This window comes from Carassius carassius, chromosome 3, assembly GCF_963082965.1.
Source record: "Carassius carassius chromosome 3, fCarCar2.1, whole genome shotgun sequence".
Lineage (NCBI taxonomy): Eukaryota > Metazoa > Chordata > Actinopteri > Cypriniformes > Cyprinidae > Carassius > Carassius carassius.
In genome coordinates this window covers 42,956,670-42,980,232 of record NC_081757.1, presented here as the reverse complement: position 1 = coordinate 42,980,232, position 23,563 = coordinate 42,956,670, and the positions used below count along the sequence as shown (strand labels likewise).

Sequence of the window (23,563 nt, the reverse complement as noted above, 5' to 3'; positions counted from 1 at the left end):
TTATGCACTGCAGAGCGGAACGCTGTTAACAGCCCGTGTGGAAGAAGGAAACCATCTAATGTCAGTCTAAAAGTTATGGACTCGTATAGAACAGAGCTGATGACTCTGATTGATTTAGTATTGTATTGATATATTATTTACAGTTAATATATTTAAAATGTACTAAATTGCAGCTTCATCAAATGTTTAATTACAGTTACACACTGAACAAAATTATACACGCAAAATGTTGTTTTTGCCCCCATTTTCCATGGGCTGAACTCAATGATCTAAGACTTTTTCTGTGTACACAAATCTGTCTAAAATCTGTCTAAATCTGTGTTAGTGAGCACTTCTCCTTTGCTGAGATAATCCATCCACCTCACAGGTGTGACATATCAAGATGTTGATTAGACAGCACGATTATTGCACAGGTGTGCCTTAGGCTGGCCACAATAAAAGGCCACTCTAAAATGTGCAGATTTACTGTATAGAGTTGATCAGGTTGTTGATTGTGGCCCATGGGATGTTGGTCCACTACTCTTCAATGGCTATGTGAAGTTGCTGGATATTGGCAGGAACTGGAACACGCTGTAATATACGCAGATCCAGAGCATCCCAAACATGCTCAATGGGTGACATATCCCGTGAGTACGCTAGCCATGCAAGAACTGGGATGTTTTTAGCTTCCAGGAATTGTGTACAGATCCTTACAACATGGGCCCGTGCATTATCATGCTGCAACATTAGGTGATCGTGTGGATGAATGGTACAACAATGGGCCTCAGGATCTCGTCACGGTATCTCGGTGCTTTCAAAATGACATCAATAAAATGCACCTGTGTTCGTTGTTCATAACATAGACTTGCCCATGCCATAATCCCACTGCCACCATGGGCCACTCGATATACAATGTTGACATCAGCAAATCGCTCACCCACACAGCGCCATACACGCTGTCTGCCATCTGCCCTGTACAGTGAAAACCGGGATTCATCTGTGAAGAAAACACCGTCGGTTATGATGACGAACTGCAGTCAGGTCGAGACCCCGATGAAGACGACGAGCAGCAGATGAGCTCCCTGAGATGGATTCTGACAGTTTGTGCAGAAATTCTTTGGTTATGCAAACCGATTGTTGCAGCAGCTGTCCGGGTGGCTGGTCTCAGATGATCTTGGAGGTGAAGATGCTGGATGTGGAAGTCCTGGGCTGGTGTGGTTACACACCTGTGGTTGTGAGGCCTGTTGGATGTACTGCCAAATTCTCAGAAACACATTTAGAGACGGCTTATGGTAGAGAAATGAACATTCAATTCACAGGCAACAGCTCTGGTGGACATACCTGCAGTCAGCATGCCAATAACACGCTCCCTCAAAACTTGCGACATCTGTGGCATTGTGTGGTGTGATAAAACAGCACATTTTAGAGTGGCCTGTTATTGTGGCCAGCCTAAGACACACCTGTGCAATAATCATGCTGTCTAAACAGCATCTTGATATGCCACACCTGTGAGGTGGATGGATTATCTCAGCAAAGGAGAAGTGCTCACTAACACAGATTTAGACAGATTTGTGAACAATAAATGAGAGAAATAGGCCTTTTGTGGCTTTTTCACAAGGGGAGACAAACATGAAGCAGAGCAGATTTTTTCTATGCAGATTCTAATAAGAAGTTTGTTACTTAGGCAAAGGTAAACATCGCAATTGCTTTAGCAAACACCTTTAATAACCTGAGAAGTTTCTTTCGGTCCACACTATCCTGCAGGGTTGTTTATGACAACTGCTTGCGTCTGGCTTTGTCTGTGTTGCTATAGTTACCAGAATGCAGAGAGAGAGAGAGAGAGAGACATGAGATCATGTGTGAAGTGGAGCAGAAGTCATTTTTGAAACGCGGACGAGCCAAACTGGAGGCCTAATCTTCTTACATGAGAAGACTAACAAATACACACTCTCGCAGAGCTGACATAGTTTAGAGTGCATTCAAAGCTTGTGCACGATCAGAAACCGAGCCTGGAGTCTGCGGCTGTTAATCTGAAGAGCCTCTGGGAGACGTTTATGAACATTAGTGTTTACTGCAAAGTGTGAAGAGCGGCCGTTCATGTGCAGAAGAGCCACAAAAAACCTCCAGAACCTGACATAGTTTGTTAAAGAGACAGTTCACCCAAAAAATTACAATTCTGTCATCATTTACTCTCCCTGATGTTGTTCCAAACCTGTATGAGTTTCTTTCTACTGTTAACCACAAAAGAAAACACATTTTGAAGAATGCTGGAAACCAAACAGTTGACGGAAGCCATTGACTACCATAGTAAGGCATAGGGATGCACAATATTGGATTTTTGCCAATATCTAATATGCCAGTATTTTTCAACTCATTTTGGCCGATATTTCATTTTGTTTTTCCAACTTGATGGGTGGATAAATAATAAATGACAGAGTTCTCAATTTTGGCTGAACTATTCCTTTAATGAGTCACCAACACATGAGATATTCATGTGGAATAGACTCACAAACACTGATGACAGCAAGGACAGAGCTGTAAATCACTGGAGTGCAGATCGGTGAAACTGAGCCTGAAAGAATATGGTTTAATAAGCAATTAAATTCAAACAAACAGCAAATGTTTTAAGGAAATGTCTTTACACACTGCAATGTGAAGTGCTTGTTATTTTTCGCACAGAGAGATGCTTTTTTGGGGCACGTTTTGCCGTGGGAATTGATGTGAAATGGTCTGTACTTCATCAGGAGTGTGTGCTCGAGTTGGGGAGGGAAATAAAAAGTTAATTAAGCAGCTCCTGGATGTAATGAAAAACATGTGTGCGCAGATGGCTGGGAGGACAAATTATCACCCGAAATGATCAAAACAAATGAGTTTTCCACGCTCTTTCAGGGCTGTTTATATATTTACAGGCTCAGTGAAAGAAGCCGAATGCTTGGAACACACAGAGCGAGGAGTAATTTGGGCTGTTTTCTGTCACTCTTTCTCTCAGACTCCGTATATTAAGCCTGATCTGAAGGATTCTCAGCTCAGCTCAGTGGACAACCTTCATCTGAAGAGTACAAACACATCATCCGCTCCATGGCTCAGGTGACACACAACATCCATCCATCCATCCATATATCTATTTATCCATTCGTCCATCATTCCATCGTTCAATCTATCATTCAGTTGTTCCATCCATCCATTGTTTGATCTATCGTCCTATTATTCATCCAATCCGATTCAGTTATATTCTCTATATTATAAAAAAATTTTAATGTTAAAAATATAAAATAGAGATTACAGTATTCTTCAGTGGCATTTTCTCCTGTTTCCCCCCCACTCCTGATATGACATGCTGGGCTAAATCAAAGGGCATCAGGGGCTAACTTTGTCCCACCAGCTCTTGTTTGGGCATCTCTGATTCTAGATCATTTAAATCTTTGCTAATCAATGTTTAACTCTCATATGGCTTTTAAATCGTCAATGAGAAAACACACATTTAGAAGTTCACTTTCCTAGCACAAACCCAGAAAGCTGTGTGATTGTGACTGTATATGATGTTGTTGCTCTGTGTGTGTGTGTGTGTGTGTGTGTGTGTGTGTGTGTGTGTGTGTGTGTGTGTGTAGGGTCGGTACGTGACTCAAATCGACCTGCTGAAGCCGCTATCAGGTGGTTTGGGCTTCAGTGTTGTTGGCTTGCGTAGTGAGAACCGTGGAGAACTTGCATCTTCATTCAGGAGATACATGCTGGAAGTGTGGCATGCAGGTCAGAACACACACACACACACACACACACACACACACACACACACACACACACACACAATTGTTTCACTGTTTTAGTGAGGACATTGCTAGCCTTCCACTGATTTTCTGTCAGGTTAATGATATTTTATACCCCCTAAACCTACCCCAGAAACATCTGCAGAACACTAGATTTACATCAGATAAGTCTTTTTAACTATTTGGGGACCAGTCACATGTCACAGTAGAGGGTTGTCAAAGTGTCTCTCCATATAAGTGAGGACATTTGGCCCTCACAAGTATCGTAAATGAAGTAAACACACACTCATCCAGTCAGATGATCAGGGATTTGTACACACAACTCCTCTAGTTCATTCCCATTTTAATAATAAAGATGACTCATATTTTAAAGATCTGCTGCAATTCTCATTTCTTCCCTTTTAATCACAAATGTGTCACCAGTTCATGTCACGTCAGCTCTTTCCTGCTCAAAGTCCCTGCTGAAGCTAGTTTGCTGACATGTTAGTGCTTTTTATCAGTTTGGTGTGTCTTTGTGAGAGCACATTTCTGCCTGCTCGTTATGTGCCATACAAATATAGCTATATCTTACACTGTACTACAAAACGGTGTTGCATAATCATTCTTAGCTCAGCCATTAGGTCATCATTCACATTGTTATTTATGTATTTGTTGGTAATTTTGTCCTTTCCTTGTGAAAGAGAATTACATTTTAGCAGACTTTTAAAAAGAGCAATTATTAGGGAAATGTACTTATATAAATACACTTAAGTGTGAACCGAAAGTAATGTTTTCAGACACTTATTTGCATGTTAATTGCAAACAAATGAAAATAGTACTTTACAGGACATCTTTAAAGAACACTAAAAATCGTACTATTCAAAAACTTTTGACTGGTAGCGTATTATCTGCAAGCTTGACACTCTTTGCTATGTAGTGATTGTGAGCTGATCTTGATTTGATTGTTAAATGTATGTTTCTCTATTCCAGCGATGGAAAGCTAAAGGAGGGAGATCAGATACTGGCGATTAACGGTCAGCCGTTGGATCAGAGTGTCAGTCACCAGCAGACCATCGTTCTCCTGCAGCGAGCGTCGGACTGCGTGAGCCTCACTGTCGCCCATGGGCCCGTCCCGCAGCTCTCCAGCCCCGTGGTGTCCAGGACTCCCAGTGCTGCCAGCACACTTTCAACTCATTCCAGTGCAGTGAGACACAGCACAGACACACACACACATATAAACTATTGCGCATATCAACTAGGGATGTCCCGATTAGGTTTTTTTGCCCTTGAGTTCCGAGTCATTTGATTTTGAGTATCTACCGATGCCGAGTCCCGATCCGATACTTATATAATACATAAAAAAAGAATAAAGAAGAGCGAAAAAACAGATCCAGGATGTTTAATAAATTACATTTTGAAATATATTCAAATAGAAAACAGCTATTTTAAATAGGCTTGTAAACATATTATCAAAATTGAACTGTTTTGCTGTACTTTGGATCAAATAAATGCAGGCTTGGTGAACAGACGAGACTTCTTTAAAACACATTAACAAGCTTACTGTTCTAAAAATTCTGACTGGTAGTATAGGCGACTTAGCTTTTAATTGGCTTAGAAATCTATAACTGCTGGACAAAAACAAACAATAATGATTTGTTTATATACTACAAAAACTTTTTATCAAATAATAAGGCAGAATAGTTTCTATACTGTAATGCTATGTCAATCAGCATAGCATTGTTCATATACTTTATTTATCACCTGCAGGAGATGACTTGAAAAACCATATATTGTCGTAATCTTCAATGTCTTTGTGTGTCCAAAAGTTTCTGTTTTTCTGTGAAAACAACTGTTTTCATACAGCAATAGCTGGACGCTTTTGTCCATATTAGAAATTTCCTGATATGACTTTCTGTGTGAGAGCGCCCTCTGGCGTCGAGTATGAATGAAACACACACACACACACACACTCACACACTGTTGGAATTGAACTACTGGTTTCGTCTGGTCAGAGGAGAACTGGACCCCCAACTGAGCCTGGTTTCTCCCAAGGTTTTTTTCTCCATTCTGTCACCGATGGAGTTTCGGTTCCTTGCCGCTGTCGCCTCTGGCTTGCTTAGTTGGGGTCACTTCATCTACAGCGATATCGTTGACTTGATTGCAAATGAATGCACAGACACTATTTAACTGAACAGAGATGACATCACTGAATTCAATGATGAACTGCCTTTAACTGTCATTTTGCATTATTGACACTGTTTTCCTAATGAATGTTGTTCAGTTGCTTTGACGCAATGTATTTTGTTTAAAGCACTATATAAATAAAGGTGACTTGACTTGACTTGACACACATACACACACAACACACACACTGCAGGAGTGTTTAGCGCTCCGTGATGTTCATCTCACCTTATTCTGGGTCTGAATTTTGTCTCTTTGAGTTTAAATTTATATTTATTCACACCTTTTATTATATATATCCGAGTCCTGATCGGGAGGTAACGTCCGATTCCATCGAGTCTGAAACCACGTGATCGGGCTCGATTTCCGATCCCATGATTTCATTTAGTTTCATTCTAATATTCTAATAAGCTATGCTGATTTGCTGCTCAAGAAACATTTCTGATTATTATCCATGTTTAAAAATATTCGTTCTGATTAACATTTTTGTGGAAACAATTTGTTTGTACTTCCGAATTCTTTGATGAATATAAAGTTAAAAAAATAACAACATTTATTTCTATCAGATTATTAACGAGTCAGATCAAAAATGTCTTTACTGTCGCTTTTGGCCAGTTTAATGCATTAGTGCTAAATAAAACTTTTTTTCTTTCTTTCTTTCTTTCTTTCTTTCTCACTCAGTGTTGTTGAATGGTAGTGTATCACAAGTTTCCACAAAAATATTGGGCAGCTGTTTTCGACTAATAATAATCAGAAATGTTTCTTTAGCAGCAAATCAGTATATTAGATTGATTTTTGAAGATCATGTGACACTGAAGACTGGAGGAATGATGTTGAAATTTAAGCTTTGATCACAGAAATTACATTTTAACTTATCTCCATAAAGAAAACAGTTATTTTTTAACTGTAATAATAATTCACATTTTTTTATTAAATAATTGCTGGTTTGGTGAGCAGAAGAGACTTCTTTCAAAAACCTTCACAATAAAAATAATTGGTCCAACCCAGCAGTGTCTGCTTCTATTCATGGCAAATAAGCGAATCATTTTTGGAAGGTTACATGACTTGAATGACAAAAGTTGTGTTGAAAGTGGTATAAAAGTTTTGTTTCATGTGAATATTCCTGCTGTGCTTAGTGGGGAGCGAGACATAATAGAGATGTGACACAGCCCCTTTATAAAAGGATACGACCCCCTGCTGTTCTCCATTTGGGATCAGAGATCTTGCAGTTTGTTTCAACTTCAAAGTTATTTTTTCTAACATCTGTGAACAGGATAAAGCACTCAAAGTTGATAGGAGTAAAAAACAATAATAGTCTTTATTTTAAAAAGTTGTCTCTAATGTGTTGAGATTTGTGGTGCCCCACCCTGCTCTCTCAAAGCTATCTAACCACCACAGAGTAATGGGACTTCAAACTGGCAAACTGTTTCGAACTCCAAAAGAATGTAGTTTTGACCTGATTTTGTTGCCATGCCATCATTTTTCGGACATCTTTATACTACATTTACTAATGATGCACCAAAATGAAAATTGTGGGCTGAAACCGAAAAAAATCAGGATGCGCTTGACCGATGAACGAAACTGAAAAAAGAGGTGCTACAGTGATCTATTAGCCACTGTAAAGAGTATTGTTGACAGAATTGACAGAATTTGAAAGCTGAGACTTGGTTTCCTATTAAAAGTAACAAAGCTCAAAGCCTAGTGTGATTATTGAATGACAGGTGCTACTGTACAAATAATGTGAAGTAATGTTCATGGATCAACAGAAGAAGCACAAACTAAAAGACTGAGATCCAGCACTGTGTTTACCTGTTGTAGTTTATCCATGTTTTGTGTACGAAATAGACACTGAAAGTCTGAAAACACTAATTGAAGTCACTGATAAATGATTTCATCCCTACTAAAAAGTTTTTGGAGGTTTTTAACGGCCACACTAAATGACAAATGAGACTGGCTCTGTGGTGTACATTTTGGAATCCAGACTACATTGAATAGCACCATCAGCTAGCATGGGAACACGGGAGGTGATCTGTAATGCATGTGTGATACATGATAGTCTTCATTCGTGTCTGCTGGTGTGTCATTCCATCAGAGTAACTGTGTCCTAAAGGAGTCTCTCTCACGGATGTCTTTGCTGAAGCAGTGTGGTCGTCTGCCTTCATGTGGTTGAGTTGCCTTCAGGACACGATTGATATTGGTCATCCACTGGATGCACGGATTAGGACTTGAGTGATGAATACAACAGTCAACTGACTGCCATTTTATGGTCGCTTGAACAACATGTATTATTTATGAGATGTTTTCGAAAGAGGTAGAACAGGGGTCATGCTCCCATAGGGCTGGCTGCGTCACATGCTGTTTTTTGATCCCAGCTAACATGGAACATTCTCAGAGCATTAGCAACAAATGTTCCTCCAGCTATGTCAGTGGAACATTCATTTTTAAATGTTACCACTTGTTTCGGAATGTTCAGACAACATTCAAAAGCAACATTCTCATAATGTTGCAAAAATGTAAAACAGAATGTTCCCCTAGTGTTTTAAGCGTTTTAAAAACAATTGCGACATCCACTGGATTTATGGCAATCTGATGTTAGCTGGCAATAATCACTGTTACATTTCTAACTTGTATTTTTCAGAAACCGATCAATCCGCCATGAATGCAAAAACCATGAACTTGCATTTTAATATGCTTTTAAAAAAAAAATTATTACCCCTTTAGTGTGTGCTTGTGCCATTATAGACCCACTGGAGACGATCGAGCTGGTGAACGATGGAACCGGTTTGGGCTTCGGGATTGTTGGTGGTAAAACCACCGGCATTATCGTCAGAACCATTCTGCCTGGAGGCATCGCTGACCAGGTAAGTGCACTTTTGACATTTTTATGCACTGTTCTGTTACCATTGGTGGTCTTTCTGTCTGTCTGTATGCCCGCCCTCTGACCTGTTCTTCACTGCTCAACCTTAAGTGGGAAGTCGTGGCCTAACGGTTAGAGAGTCGGACTCCCAATCGAAAGGTTGTGAGTTCGAGTCCCGGGCCGGCAGGAATTGTGGGTTGGGGGAGTGCATGTACAGTTCTCTCTCCACCTTCAATACCACGACTTAGGTGCCCTTGAGCAAGGTGCCCTTGAGCAAGGCATCGAACCCCCAACTGCTCCCCGGGCGCCGCAGCATAAATGGCTGCCCACTGCTCCGGGTGTGTGTTCACTGTGTGTGTGTGTGTGTTCACTGCTCTGTGTGTGTGCATTTCGGATGGGTTAAATGCAGAGCACAAATTCTGAGTATGGGTCACTGTACTTGGCTGAATGTCACTTCACTTTTTAAAGACAAGAAAAATAATAGGGCAGTCAATTTCATTTGGTGCAATTAATTTTAAATAAAGCATCATCTCTGTGTCACAGTTACTGACAAACATGATGCAGGATGACTGACTGTGTGATGTAGGCTATAAATGCAATTATATCCCCATAAAATTTGAGATATGAGTAAAAAAATGCCCCTGTATGGGTTTTTGTCTCCTACTGTATTTATGTCATATGATATAATTTAGCAATATCACAAAAGCAAGAGTTCTATTTTTCCTTAATATCTGCACAATTGCAAATGTGATACTGATTTTATGGAATAGTTCAATAAACAAGAAGTTAGTATTGTGTTACATTTATACAATATTGTTAATCTTTTTTTTTCTCAATTTCTTTGTTATGTACAAAGCCAGCCCCAGAAATGTTGTGCGTCTATGAGCAAAACACAGCACAGTTTTGTAACTGAATGAATCCACATATTTTAAACAGAGTGAGCGAATGATTCAGTGACTCGTTCATAAAGACTCGTTTCTGAATGAATCAGCGATTTGAATGAATTGGTTGAATGACTCACTCACTCATTAAGACTGGCAGTTAAACGTTTCATATTTAGAGTATAATTTAATTTTTTTAATTAATTTCATATTTCAATATTCAATTAACAAAACATTAATACCAAATTACTATGATAATTTATGCAATGTTGAATCAAAATGTTTCTTTCTAAAGCTACTTTTTGTAATGTCTATTCAATGCTTTTCTCATTTAACACAATGACTTCAAATGATCCTTTGTGGGGTAATTGCTCAGTTAAAATCGATGTGCATTTAATTTGTGATTAATTAGTTTAGTTAATCTGCATATCATCTAATTAATTAGAATTAAAAAAAAGAAAAGAAAAATCACCTGACAGCCCTAAAAAAACAAAACTGAAGTCAATTCAACCCAGGAATAAAAACATTGAAGACATTTAGCTGACGCTTTTATCCAAAGCAACTTACAATTGCTATATATGTCAGAGGTCGCACGCCTCTGGAGCAACTAGGGGTTAAGTGTCTTGCTCAGGGACACATTGGTGTCTCACAGTGGATTCGAACCCAGGTCTCTCACACCAAAGGCATGTGTCTTATCCACTGCGCCAGCACCACCCCAGACAAATGTCATAAAATCTGTTTATGAAAATAACAGAAGTTCACAGTCTCTCTCACTGGTTCTGGGATGGTCGCTTGCGAAGTGGGGATCACGTCCTGCGGATCGGTGATACAGATCTGTTTGGTCTGAGCAGTGAGCAGGTTGCTCAAGTTTTGAAACAATGTGTAAACATTGACTCCTCATCAGTCGCGGGACGGCGGATGATGCTACGCCCGCTCCTGCCACCCTGCCGACCGTCACTGAGCAACAGGTTCAGCTGCACATGTGCCACATTGCTGTACACATTTTTCTCTTTTGAGATCGACTGCATTGACTGATAACCATGCTGTCTTAAATGAACAGTTCACCCAAAAATGAAAATGTGCTGAAAATGTAAGCACCCACAGGTCATCCAAGATTGTACTGTAGTTGAGTTTGTTTCTTCATCAGATTTGGAGAAATGTAGAATTCCATTGCTTGCTCACCAATAGATCCTCTGTAGTGAATGGGTACCATCAGAATGAGAGTCCATTATCCATAATAATGCTTTCTACAGTGTAAAAGTCTATATCCTTTGGTCTCTCAAATCAGAATCTGCACAAATATTTGTTTAGAGCTGTTTTGGGCTGTTGGACTGAATCTCCTGATTCAGACAAGACCACTTTTACAGCATTTTCAGCAAATTTCATTTTGAGTGAACTATTCCTGTAACAAAAGTGGTAGTCAGTTCCAAAGCTACCAAGTATTTACTCTCTCTCTCTATGTATGTGACCCTGGACCACAAAACCAGTCATAAGTAACACAGGTATATTTGTAGTAATAGCCAACAATTCACATTGTATGGGTCAAAATTATAGACTTTTCTTTTATGCAAAAATCATCCGCCATGACACCTGCTGTGAGAAATACAGCAAGCAGGGAAGAAGCAGTGAAATGGTTGGAGTTATGATATCACTTGAATGTTATCAGATTTGAGGACCAGAAAGAACTGTTGTATCAATATAGATATCATATTAATTTATTTTTTTATCAGAATAGCACAATTAAGTGAATATAAGAGTGGATTTCCATTCATTTATCTACTATACTTTGGTTTGAATGGATGTTGCAATTTTTGACATGTCTTCCTATGCCCAAATTCTAAAATGAAAAGTTGCAATTTATTAGGAAATATTGCAGATGTTTCTTAATATTGCCTTTCTCTAATAACATTAAATGTCTTCTTGAGAATATTATTTTAATTACTAATCATTGCATTAAGTCCTCAATATCAGTCTAACGAAAGCCTGAGGCCAGTGCGACAAACCCATTAAGCTAGGAATAATAATTACAAGGGAATGTTTTCTTACCCTAATGAGTTTGTTGCTACTGGCTGCTGATCTTTAATGACATGGTAGTAAAACAACAGCACTTGAGAATTAGCAATAGATATGATGAATTATGTTTTGTGGTATTAGTTTGTTTCAAACCATATTTAAAAAGATGGTTATGTCAATGTTCTTGTTATTGTGTAATAATCTGTGTTTGTGTCTGCTGTCAGGGTTTTGAGGAAGAGGAACAGGATGCTTTCGATGTGAGCTTGATGAAGAATGCTCAGGGTTTAGGCATCACCATCGCGGGGTATGTGGGGGACAAAACATCAGGTGAGCTGTATATCAGACAGTCAATTATATGAATAAGCAGATCTGATATGCAGACTGAACAGACTTAAGGTTATTGTAAGTGCTGTCAAACAATTAATCGCGAATAATCGCATCCAAAATAAAAGTTTTTGTTTACATAATATATGTGTGTGTACTGTGTATATTAAAAGTGAAAGTGAAAGTAAAGTGACATACAGTCAATTACTCAGACTCATACTCAGAATTCATGCTATGCATTTAACCCATCCAAAGTGCACACACACATCAGTGAACACACACACACACACACACACACACACACACACACACACTGTGAACACACACCCAGAGCAGTTGGCAGCCATTTATGCTTATGAAGTCGTGGCCTATACATTTATTATGTATATATAAATACACACACATGCAGTATATATTTTGAAAATATTTACATGTATTTATTTATATTTATATAATTTATATAAAATATATATTTATATTTATAATATGTATTTAATATACAAATATAACATTTTTCTTAAATATATACATTCATGTGTGTGTTTATATATAGATAATAAATATACACCGTACACATACATATATTATGTAAAAACTTTGATTTTTTCAAGAAATTTAAGTGAAAAAAAAGCAAACTTTCTTATATTCTAGATTCATTGCATTCGAACTGAAATGTTTCAAGAGTTTTTTTGTTTTAATTCTGATGGTTACGACTTGCAGCTTAGGAAAATTAAAAGTTTCAGTATCTCAAAAAAGGTGAACATTTTCTGAAAAGATCAATCAAAAAAAGATTTACAAAACAGAAATGTTCAAGATCTCCTAAGCAGTCTTAATGATGAACTCAATACTTGGTTGGGGCTCTTTTGTATGAATTGCTGCTTCAGTGCGTGTGGCATGAAGGCGATCAGCCTGTGGCACTGCTGAGGCGTTATTGAAGCCCAGATTGCTTTGATAGTGGCCTTCAGCTCCTCTGTATTGTTTGTCAGATGTTACTTATCTTGCTCTTCACAATACCCCATAGATTCTCTGTGAAGTTCAGGTCAGGTGAGTTGGCTGGCCAATCAAGCACAGTAATATCATCATCAGCAAACCACGTGGAAGTGGTTTTGGCACTGTGGGCAGGTGCAAAAGTCCTTCTGCAAAATAGAATCAGCATCTCCATAAAGCTTGTCAGCAGATGGTAGAATAAAGTACTCCAAAATCTCCTGGTAGATGGCTGCATTGACTTTGGACCAACACCAGCTGACGTCATGGCACCCAAATCATCTCTGACTTCAGAAACTTCGCACTGGACTTCGAGCAGCATGGATTCTGTGCCTCTCCAGTCTTCCTCCAGACTCCAGACCTTGATTTCCAAATAAAATGCTAAATTTTCTGAGCAACAGTCCAGTTCTTTTTACTCCTTACCCCAGGTGAGATGCTTCTGATGTTTTGTTTTTTTTCTGGTTCAGGAGTGGCTTGGCTCTAGGAATGTGACAGCTGTAGCTCTTTTCCTGAAGACATCTGAGTGTGGTGACTCCTGATGCGCTGACTCAGGCTTCAGTCCACTACTTGTGAATCTCTCCCAAGTTCTTGCATAAGCTTTTCCTGACAATCTTCCTAAGGCCCTGTTCATCCCTGTTGCTTTGGCACCTTTTGCTACCACACCTTTTCCTTCCAGTCAACTTTCTATTAATATATTTTGATACAGCACTCTGTGAACAGCAGCCCTTTCAGCAATGATCCTCTGTGGCTTGCCCTTGTGGAGGGTGTTGATGATTGTCTTCTGGACAACTGTCAAGTCAGTATTCTTTCACATAATTGTGGTTGCATGTTCTAAACTAACCCAAGAGGTATTTGGTATTTATACTAAAAATAATCAAACTAATCAAGCTCAAAATGGAATATTGACATTTTTTGAGATACTGAATTCGTACTTTTCCTAAATGTAACCATCAAAATTAAAATAAAAAAAACTCTTGAAATATTTAAGTTTGTGTTTAATGAATCTAGAATATAAGAAAGTTTGCTTTTTTAGTAAAATGAAAGATGCACCTGTAGTTTTATGATTTGCTGCATATCGATGTGACACAAAATCTGTGTTCACAAAATCAGTCTGAAAGGTTTGTTGTATAAATAAAGTTTGCTTTGTTTTAGTGTACAGTGAAAAGAGTACTTATTACGAAGATAACACTTTAAACTAGACAAAAAAAACATCATCAAGACAATTAGTTTGCTTGAGAAAGCCTAGCTAGAAAGTTTGAAATAGTTGTAAAAGCTTGAAGTTTAAAACAGTTAAGTTTGAAAATGTAAATTGATAAATAGGTAGATAGCTAGCTGACATGTATTAACATTATTAGCTTGTTGCTAACACATTGTTAGTATGATTAGCATATTGTTAGCATTTTAGTGATGTTTCTAACATGATTAGCATTGCTAACATAAAATTCAAGGCATTGATGTTTGCCTACAAAACTACCACTGGCTCTGCACCCATTTACCTAAATGTATTACTTCAGACTTATGTGCCCTCTAGAAGCTTGCGTTCTGCAAGTGAACGTCACTTGATTGTGCCATCCCAAAGAAGCTCAAAGTCACTTTTACGGACTTTTAAATTAAATGTTCCCTCCTGGAGGAATGACCTCCCCAACTCAATCCGGACAGCTGAGTCCTTAGCCATCTTCAAGAATCGGCTTAAAACACATCTCTTCCATCTTTATTTGACCCTCTAACTTTAACACTCACTCATAGGCAGAAATCGCGGGGGGGTCGGGGGGGTCCGGACCCCCCTGTCTGAGGGTTGTCTCCCCCTAAAATATAATTGAAATATGTGTATTATAAATAATATAATGATATATATTTAAACTAATTGTGTAAGTAGTAAAACAATACAAATGCAAACTGAGCAACAACAAAAAAAGTTTTAATCATCTCGAGTTCCCCCTGCTTTGCCTCACATTGCTTTGGTCCACTGCCTGCTCCCCTTTTACCTCACCACCACCGACACACACACACACACACACACACACACACAGTCCGGTGCGAGAAAACCAACGGGTTTTAATTGTTGTGGAACACCATAAGTCTAGCTTACTTTATTCACATTAAACATCGGATGACGTGATTATTTTCTCTTTAATATAGATGATGCTGAGTCATTAATAAATCGTGTCCAAAAAAATATTATTGTGTACCAATTTACTTGTCATCGATGTAGTCTGCGCTGTTAGCGATTATAACAGGCGTTTTATACAGGCGTTTACCTAGCTTGTTTAATAACCTCTTACACACACCCATAGTGTACGCATATACAAGTCTTGTACGTTAGATTAGATTAGTGCGGGTGCGCATTTAGATTTTCCCGCGTTCACTATGATTTAGTCGGTTTCAGTGGCGGCTCATCGGGTGAGGAAGGGGAGGCACAGTTTCCCCCAAATTTTAAGGTGAAAATGAGGAAGATTTAATGTTAATAAAATTCACTATTCATTTCAGTTCATGTCTCAGAATGTATATATTTTTGTTTGTAATTTCACAGTTGTAATACCATTACATGAAAGCTCCGCTTTTCTATCGCAAGTGTGCCGAATCTGCTGATGTTATTACAACCGCTAAGTGAAAGAGAAGGGGAGGGGGAGGCCAGGGGAACCAATCAGCATCGTGTGTTCTCTTTCAGCGCTGAGGAGTGCTGAGTTAAGTAACATCATAGAGGAGGCTAGCCTCCCTTCTGGAATATCAACCAACCATCATAGAGACATAAATTAGATGCTACTAGTTTGAACCTGTTTTTATACAGTATATGGTTTCTCCCGGAGCGGCTGGGCTGATAATTTACCAAGTATTTATAATGAGTAGCGATATTGAATATATTTTCTTTATGGTTTCTGACTAAAAGCTGCCAACAAGCCATTTTAAAGTGGTTCATAAATAATAATAATAATAATAATAACAATCGGCAGGGATCCCCAGACCAATACAATTAGTTTAACTCCTCTATATTAAAATCCACGAGCCGCCACTGGTCGGTTTATTTCATTTAATATAGTTAATCTAATATAACATCATACTAAGAGTGCAGTTGTTCTCCAGATATTAGCATAACACATGTGATTTAGATTTTTATAAAAATTGAATAAACAAAAAGTTAATATTAAGTGCATTTTAGGCACCATATTGCCTGTTTTAGCTCTTTCACCAACGAATAAAGTTGAAAACTAAACTACGGCAGTAACAGCAATAATTGCGTCTTTGGGAAACACAATGAGGAGGTGTTTCCTAACTGAATGAATCCACTTTTTGAACAAATCAGTCATTGACGTGATAAAATTTTTTTTTTTTTTTTTTTTTCCCTGTCTTTCACGTCTATACCGATCCTACTATACAGTTATGTGAGTGTGTATGCCTTCATTTTGCTAGGCATGGCAAATGTTTTTATATATGCATGTTTTAATTATAACTGTGAAGCAACAACATTGCTATTAAATGTGCTATATAAATAAATAAAAGTTGAAGTTAAGTTCAAATTCCATTGTATTTTGGTGGCTTGATTGTTTAAACAGCTTCAAAAACATTGCAAAAAAAAATTGTTTTGAAGAATGTTTTCGTCAATTTAGTCAGATTTTTCATTGAACCAGAAAGAAACTTTGAGAAGAAGGATAATGGAACGGTCTCCATGCAATAGTAAGGCTTTCCTCTCTGTACACATATTCTTAAGTACAATTTTGCCTGTTTATTTGTTTCCCCTTCAAAACTTGCTCGTGAGAAATGTTATGTTTTTCCCCCCCCCCCCAACATTTAGATGAGATTTTCACCCCTGCACTCACTATTCCAATTCTATTCTTAAAAAAATCTAACTTCTTTTTTAATCTTTTTGTATTCTATTTTCTTTTCATTTATTATGCAATTGTGTATGTGTGTGTGTGTATATATATATATAATTAGGGTTGTAACGGTACGCAAAAATCACGGTTCGGTACGTACCTCGGTTTTAAAGTCACGGTTCGGTTAATTTTCGGTACAGTAAGGGAAAGAAAAGCAAACATTAAACTGCAGGTTGTTTATTACTATACACTTTTAAAAAAAAAATACCTTTTAATAAAATATATATAAAATAAAAAAAGAATAAGAAATAAAATACTGCTGCAAAGTTCTCCACTAAATAAAATACTCTCAGTCTCAAACCAATATCATATAATAAAATATAATGAAAAATATAAATTAATAACTATGATTACAGTGCAGCATTACCAATCCCAGCTTGTAGGCCTGCTTCACCAGAACCATGCCTGACCCTCTGACGCGGCGCTGGCGCGCTGCTCCTGCTGTAGGTGACAGGGAGACCACCGACAGATCAGGCTCTTGTCTTCATGACAACAATATCTATACTTCATGTTGAGCATAAATATAAAGCCTACTGATAAAGGACACCATCAACAGTATTGACGGCAAAATAGACTATGTTTGACAGGTGCAATATTTGAAAATCGATAATTATTCTTTTTTTTTTTTCAAATTACATTTATATCTGAATTTATGTCAACCTATAGACATTCAAACATCAAAGTGTCATGAATTAATATGTATTTGTGTACAAAATGACATATAAACATATGTTAACATACCTGTTAACAGGTTAGAGCATGCAGACTGGCTGCGTGAGATGCGCATTTCAAGTAGGGGTGTAACGATTCACTCGTTTTCTCGATGCATCGATTACAAACCCTGTCGATTCATATGCATCGATCTGGAAACATGATTTTTGAATCGTGAATCGCCGATCTTGGACATTAATCGATTCAAAATGCTCAGAATCGAATGAATCCCGATTTCTATAGCGATTCAATGCTTTCAAAATGTATACACATTAAATTACTACATGCACAAATTAATGGAGACCTTGAAGAGTGTTCGTGAATCGTGCCTCTTATCTGTCCTTCACGCGCTCCACTGTTTACCGACTGAGACTGTCACAGGATTGCGCTCGTGCTCCGTTCGTCTCTGACGCAGCTGACGTGTGATCTATAGGACTCGAGGCCAGTAATGCTAACGTGAAGTAGTTTTACTTTTCTGTAGTTTGTCAATGGCTCTCTGCATCTTACCGACGGAGTTACCGGAGCCGTCGACAGCTGTTTTTATTGCATGGACGGAGCAGAAATGTAAGTGTCTAAATCATACGCACAGTTCCATTGAATTATAAATGTGTTTAAACAATGCGGATGAACCGAATATACGAAGGAAACTTTTAAAATTAACCACAGCATTAACAACGACCTTGAAATAAGAGCGCAAGATTTATCTGATAATATGCATGAAAGTAGCGTTTGTTTCATTAGCAAACAGACATCTGGCACGTTTTCTCTCAGAATCATTCGCTGATGGAGAGGAAAAGTTAAATAGAGATGAAGACGTTTTCACACTGAAAGAGAAGCGATCTCGCTCTCAAAGACGTGCCAGGCTATATCTGCAGCTACACTGAATAAAAGCAGAATGAACTGATGAAACCCACAAACAATTTATGAATGATGCAGTGCTAATTGACATTTATTACAGTACAGAAACTATAAAGTATATTTTCTACCTTATTCTGTGCAGAACATTTAAATAATTGCTATTTAAATGTAGCCTAGTATATAAAACAATCATAAAATTGCCATTAGGAAAAAAATATCGATTACAAATGATTGATTATTGTCCAGCAGTGTATTTGATTTATTACAGCTAATTAAAAGTAATTAAAAAAGAAGATAATTCCTTGTAAAAAAATAAAATAATAATAATAATAATTATTATTATTATTATTATTATTATTATAGGCTACATACATAAAATGATTGTATTTGACATTTCTGTCACTTCTGAAATTATGGCTACGCGCCTGGTGTGACAAAATGTTAGCTTATACATAATACTCTTTAAGCTCTTTTTTAAAAACTTGGCTTACATACATTTTTACGTATGCCATGTCGCATCATTAAACTATCATTTAACAATGGACAAAAGTTTTTTTTTTTTTTAACCTATGGTTCTCTAACCATAAATGCTACTGTAATTTGCCCCCTGACTAAGCATTTAAAGAATTTAGTAGAAGCATTTAAATAATCTCGTGAAAGCACTTAAAGAATGCAGAATTGAATCGTTATAATCGAATCGAATCGAATTTAATTGTGAATCGAATCGAATTGAATCGTTCTAAATTTGCAAAAATCGTTCTTGAATCGAATCGAAAACCTATGAATCGTAATCGAATCGAATCGCTGCCTTGCCAAAGATTCACAGCCCTAGTTTCAAGGCAAAATATACTAGGAAAATATGTTTATATGTCATTTTGTACACAAATACATATTAATTCATGACATTTTGATATTTGAAAGTCTATAGGTTGGCATAAATTCAGATATAAGCGAATTTAAAAAATAAAATAAATTATTATAGATTTTCAAATATTGCACCTGTCAAACATGGTCTTTTTTGCCGCCAATACTGTTGACGGTGTCCTTTATCAGTAGGTGTGTAAAAAAATGTTTATATTGTTGTCATGAAGACAAGACCTTGGTTTTTCGGCGGCCTCCCTCTATGTCACCTACAGCAGCAGCAGCGCGCCAGCGCCGCGTCAGGAACGATTCTGGTGTGTAAAGACACAGAAAACGGAAAGCAGCCACCACGCTTCTGGCACGCAGCAAAGAAGCCACGCAGCCAGTGTGTCACCGGCCTTAGAATCAGCTGCAGGGTGGGATTTGCGCTAAAGGCGGAGACTTCCGCCACTTAATATGTTCGTTTGGAAACACGAAAATGTATATGTTCTGCAAACAAAATATTGCATTCCGTCATTCGGTACACACGTGCACCGTACCGAAAGCCCTGTACCGAAACGGTCCGGTACGAATACAAGTACCGTTACACACCTAATATATATATATATATATACACAGTGCAGACCAAAAGTTTGGACACCTTCTCATTCAAAGAGTTTTCTTTATTTTCATGACTATGAAAATTGTAGGTTCATACTGAAGGCATCAAAACTATAAATTAACACATGTAGAATTATATATGGAATTATATACATAACAAAAAAGTGTGAAACAACTGAAAATATGTCATATTGTAGGTTCTTCAAAGTAGCCACCTTTTGCTATGATTACTGCTTTGCACACTCTTGGCATTCTCTTGATGAGCTTCAAGAGGTAGTCACCTGAAATGGTCTTCCAACAGTCTTGAAGGAGTTCCCCGAGAGATGCTTAGCACTTGTTGGCCCTTTTGCCTTCTGTCTGCGGTCCAGCTCACCCCTAAACCATCTCGATTGGGTTCAGGTCCGGTGACTGTGGAGGCCAGGTCATCTGGCGCAGCACCCCATCACTCTCCTTCTTGCTCAAATAGCCCTTGATGCCTTCAGTGTGACTCTACAATTTTCATAGTCATGAAAATAAAGAAAACTCTTTGAATGAGAAGGTGTGTCCAAACTTTTGGTCTGTACTGTATATATATATATATATATATATATATATATATATATATATATATATATATATAAGACCTCTAACAGCTTGCTCTATTCTTTTTTTTTATTCTATCTGTTTTCTTTTTTATTTATTGTATTATTTAAAAGCCCTTGCTACATGTACTGTGTTAAGCTAACTGAGACTTGTTATAGCACTTATATATCATTGCTCTTTTTGTTGTTTTTGATTGCTTCCACTGTCCTCATTTGTAAGTCACTTAGGATAAAAGCGTCTGCTAAATGAATAAATGTTAATGTAAATAAATGTTACATATTTAAACATGATTAACACGTTTCTAACATGTTGTTAGCTTCTTGATAGCATGATTAGCATGTTGTTAGCATTTTAACATAATATTAGCATGGTTTCTAACATGATAGAATATTGCTAGAAGGTTGCTAGCATATTTATGATATTAGCATGTTGCAACCCTGATTAGCATGTTGTTAACATGATTAGCATTGTTAGAATATTGCACAGTGTGGCCTAGTGTGATTATTGAACTGCAAAGTTTAATGAAATGACTGCAGCTTCAGTGTGAATCAGAGCAGCCTTGAACCTGTGAACCTGTTTGATGAATTGTTGTGAGGTTTACAGCACAGTTTAGGTGAGACGTGTGTTGAAAATGGTTGCCAACTACACACAGAAACTTAAAAGTCTTTCTTCAGTTTTCTACCAAACCAAAAGCTCAGAGATATTTGATGTGAAAGTAAAGAAACTGAGACAAAAATGTGCAACTACTGAGCTCAATGCTAATAAAGTTATGCAAAAACCTCACCCACACTATAATGACTTAATATTTTGTACACATTTATTAAAACATTGTTTGTTCTCAGAACTAAAACTTCACTGCTCTTCATACTGATGTTTATATTTATGAACACTTATGCAATAAAATAAAAAGATCCTGGTGAAGATCCTAACATAAATATATATTCACTTTTCATTCGTCATTTAATCTCAGTCTGAAAATTTAATGAGTTTTTTTATTTCTATTTTGCTTTATTTTTTATTTTTAATGCTTTAAGTGAATTGAATTTATTCCAATTAGTTGCAAATGCAACATTTCTTTTTCATTTAACATTTATAGTTTATTTAATTTATTTTAATTAACAGAAATTATTTGTAATATATTTTAATAATAACACTGCGTGAAATATTAGGCATCATTCCACAATAAAATTGGTCACATTTCTCCACATATGAGTGGTGTTAATTTATCAACCTGGAAATGCATTCATCAAATTTGCATTTATTTTTGTGTGATTATGTGCAATAATAACTTTGGCAATCTGTTCACACGATGATGCAAAAGAAAGATCTGAAAAATCGAAATTCCTTACTGTCTTGTGTTCTGCGTGTTTGAGAAAATCCAAGGGTCTTTTTTAAATCTTATCCTGAAGACAGAGAGAATACTTAAAGATATTACAACAGAAACGTTAAGCCGGAGCTGAGACCTAACTTTAGTTCAGTAGATCCTTTGTGTGCATGTGTCAGCCGCCGCACCATATTTAGAGTCAAAATCTCACTCATCCTTTCATCACAGTCCCATGAAGCCTGTTATTATGTAAAGAGAGACTCGCACATCCCTGAAGCCCCTGTGTTTTTCTGTCTAGATGAGACAGTGTTTCTCACTCCAGAGGAAAACGCTGCACCGCTTCACTCATCAGAGCTCCAGAAAGACCTAACAGTCAGAGACGTTTGCCATTTCACCACTGATATAAGCGAATCGACTCGCAGAGAGCGGCGGGTGATGCTGTCATGTCTCTCTCAGGTCCTGTGAAGCTGAGCTCTGAGGAGGAACAGCAGCTAATGCAGAAGTGGAAGAATGAACTCGGCATCTGCAGCCAAGTCATTGTGAGTAACCCCTTTACGCTTCATCTTCTAATTAGAAGAACTTTTAGTCACCAAGTACTCTGTAAAAAATATTGTAAACATAAAAAAAAAAAATTAAAATAAAAAAATACTTAAAATTCCTTAATTTTTTTTTATTATTATTCAATGTGTACTTTGGCATTTCTTTGTAATTATTTGTGAAATTTGCTAGCAGCTTGAGTGAAAATAAATTTCACGATATCCCAGTAAATCCTTAAACAAATAAACTAACATAGGCTTAGAATCAGTTTTAACTTAGAAATTGCTTAAAGAAAGAGCCATTGACACATTTAATTAAACATGATTTTTGTAGAATTACTGAAATAATAATCTTTCTTTCTTTTACTACTAAAATTATTTTTCCAAATTGTAAGTAAAACAGAATATTGGAGTACATTTCTACTTAAAAATTTAATGTAAAATCATTTTTACAGTGTACGGTTTTTTAATGATTTGAAAGAAAGAAAAACAATGACTTCATACTTTCTAATTGCGTCTCTGTAATCACCTTTTTATAAATAATGTTTTTGGGTTTGTCCACTATGCAGATTTTTCTCTATTTTTAAATAACATAATTATGTGTATAATTTGTCATTCGTTTGTGGTCCCCAATATTCTTGGCAAACCAAAAACTTAAGTATTCTTTTGTTATTATGTAAATGGGAAGTGACTGGGTCACAATTCTGCCATGGCAGTTCAAAGATCAAAAAGGTGACTGATTTTTATATGGAGATTTTTATTGTGTGTGCTTAACCAGCCAGCCCTTTTGAAATTTAATTCAGAAAATCTCTGAATCTGGAGGTACTTATGTTTCTTGTTTAGGGGTTCCCTTGTTGTCCTCAATGCAGAAAGGGGTTTCTCAAGTTTGTTGATTGTCTGGAAGTTCAGTAGTCGTTGAAGTGATGTCTTGGGAAGCCAATGGTTGTCTGTTGGCTGAAGATGCGGACACAGACACAGCGTTGAAGCAAAACTTAACTCAGAACACAAAACTCTCAACAAAAAAGTTAATAAACTGAGAAACAAAGGCTTGCTTCAGACTGGCTAGCACTGGGATCTGGACAGATTTATGATGTTGTCTTGTTCAGTTCAGTTCAGTGAGAACAGCGGTTTAGGGATCAGTCTGGACATGTGTGCCAGTCGTCACATCCTCCGCTCAGTGCTTCCTGAGGGACCTGTCGGGCGATCGGGAAAAATCTGTATTGGAGACGAACTGCTAGAGGTAAAACACATCCATCG

The 23,563-nt window shown here is 37.3% G+C and overlaps 1 pseudogene; it reads left to right on the top strand.

The window, feature by feature from the left end:
• Window positions 1-382: 382 nt before the first annotated feature.
• LOC132113219 (multiple PDZ domain protein-like) lies at window positions 383-22,312 on the top strand (annotated as a pseudogene).
• Window positions 22,313-23,563: the final 1,251 nt, after the last annotated feature.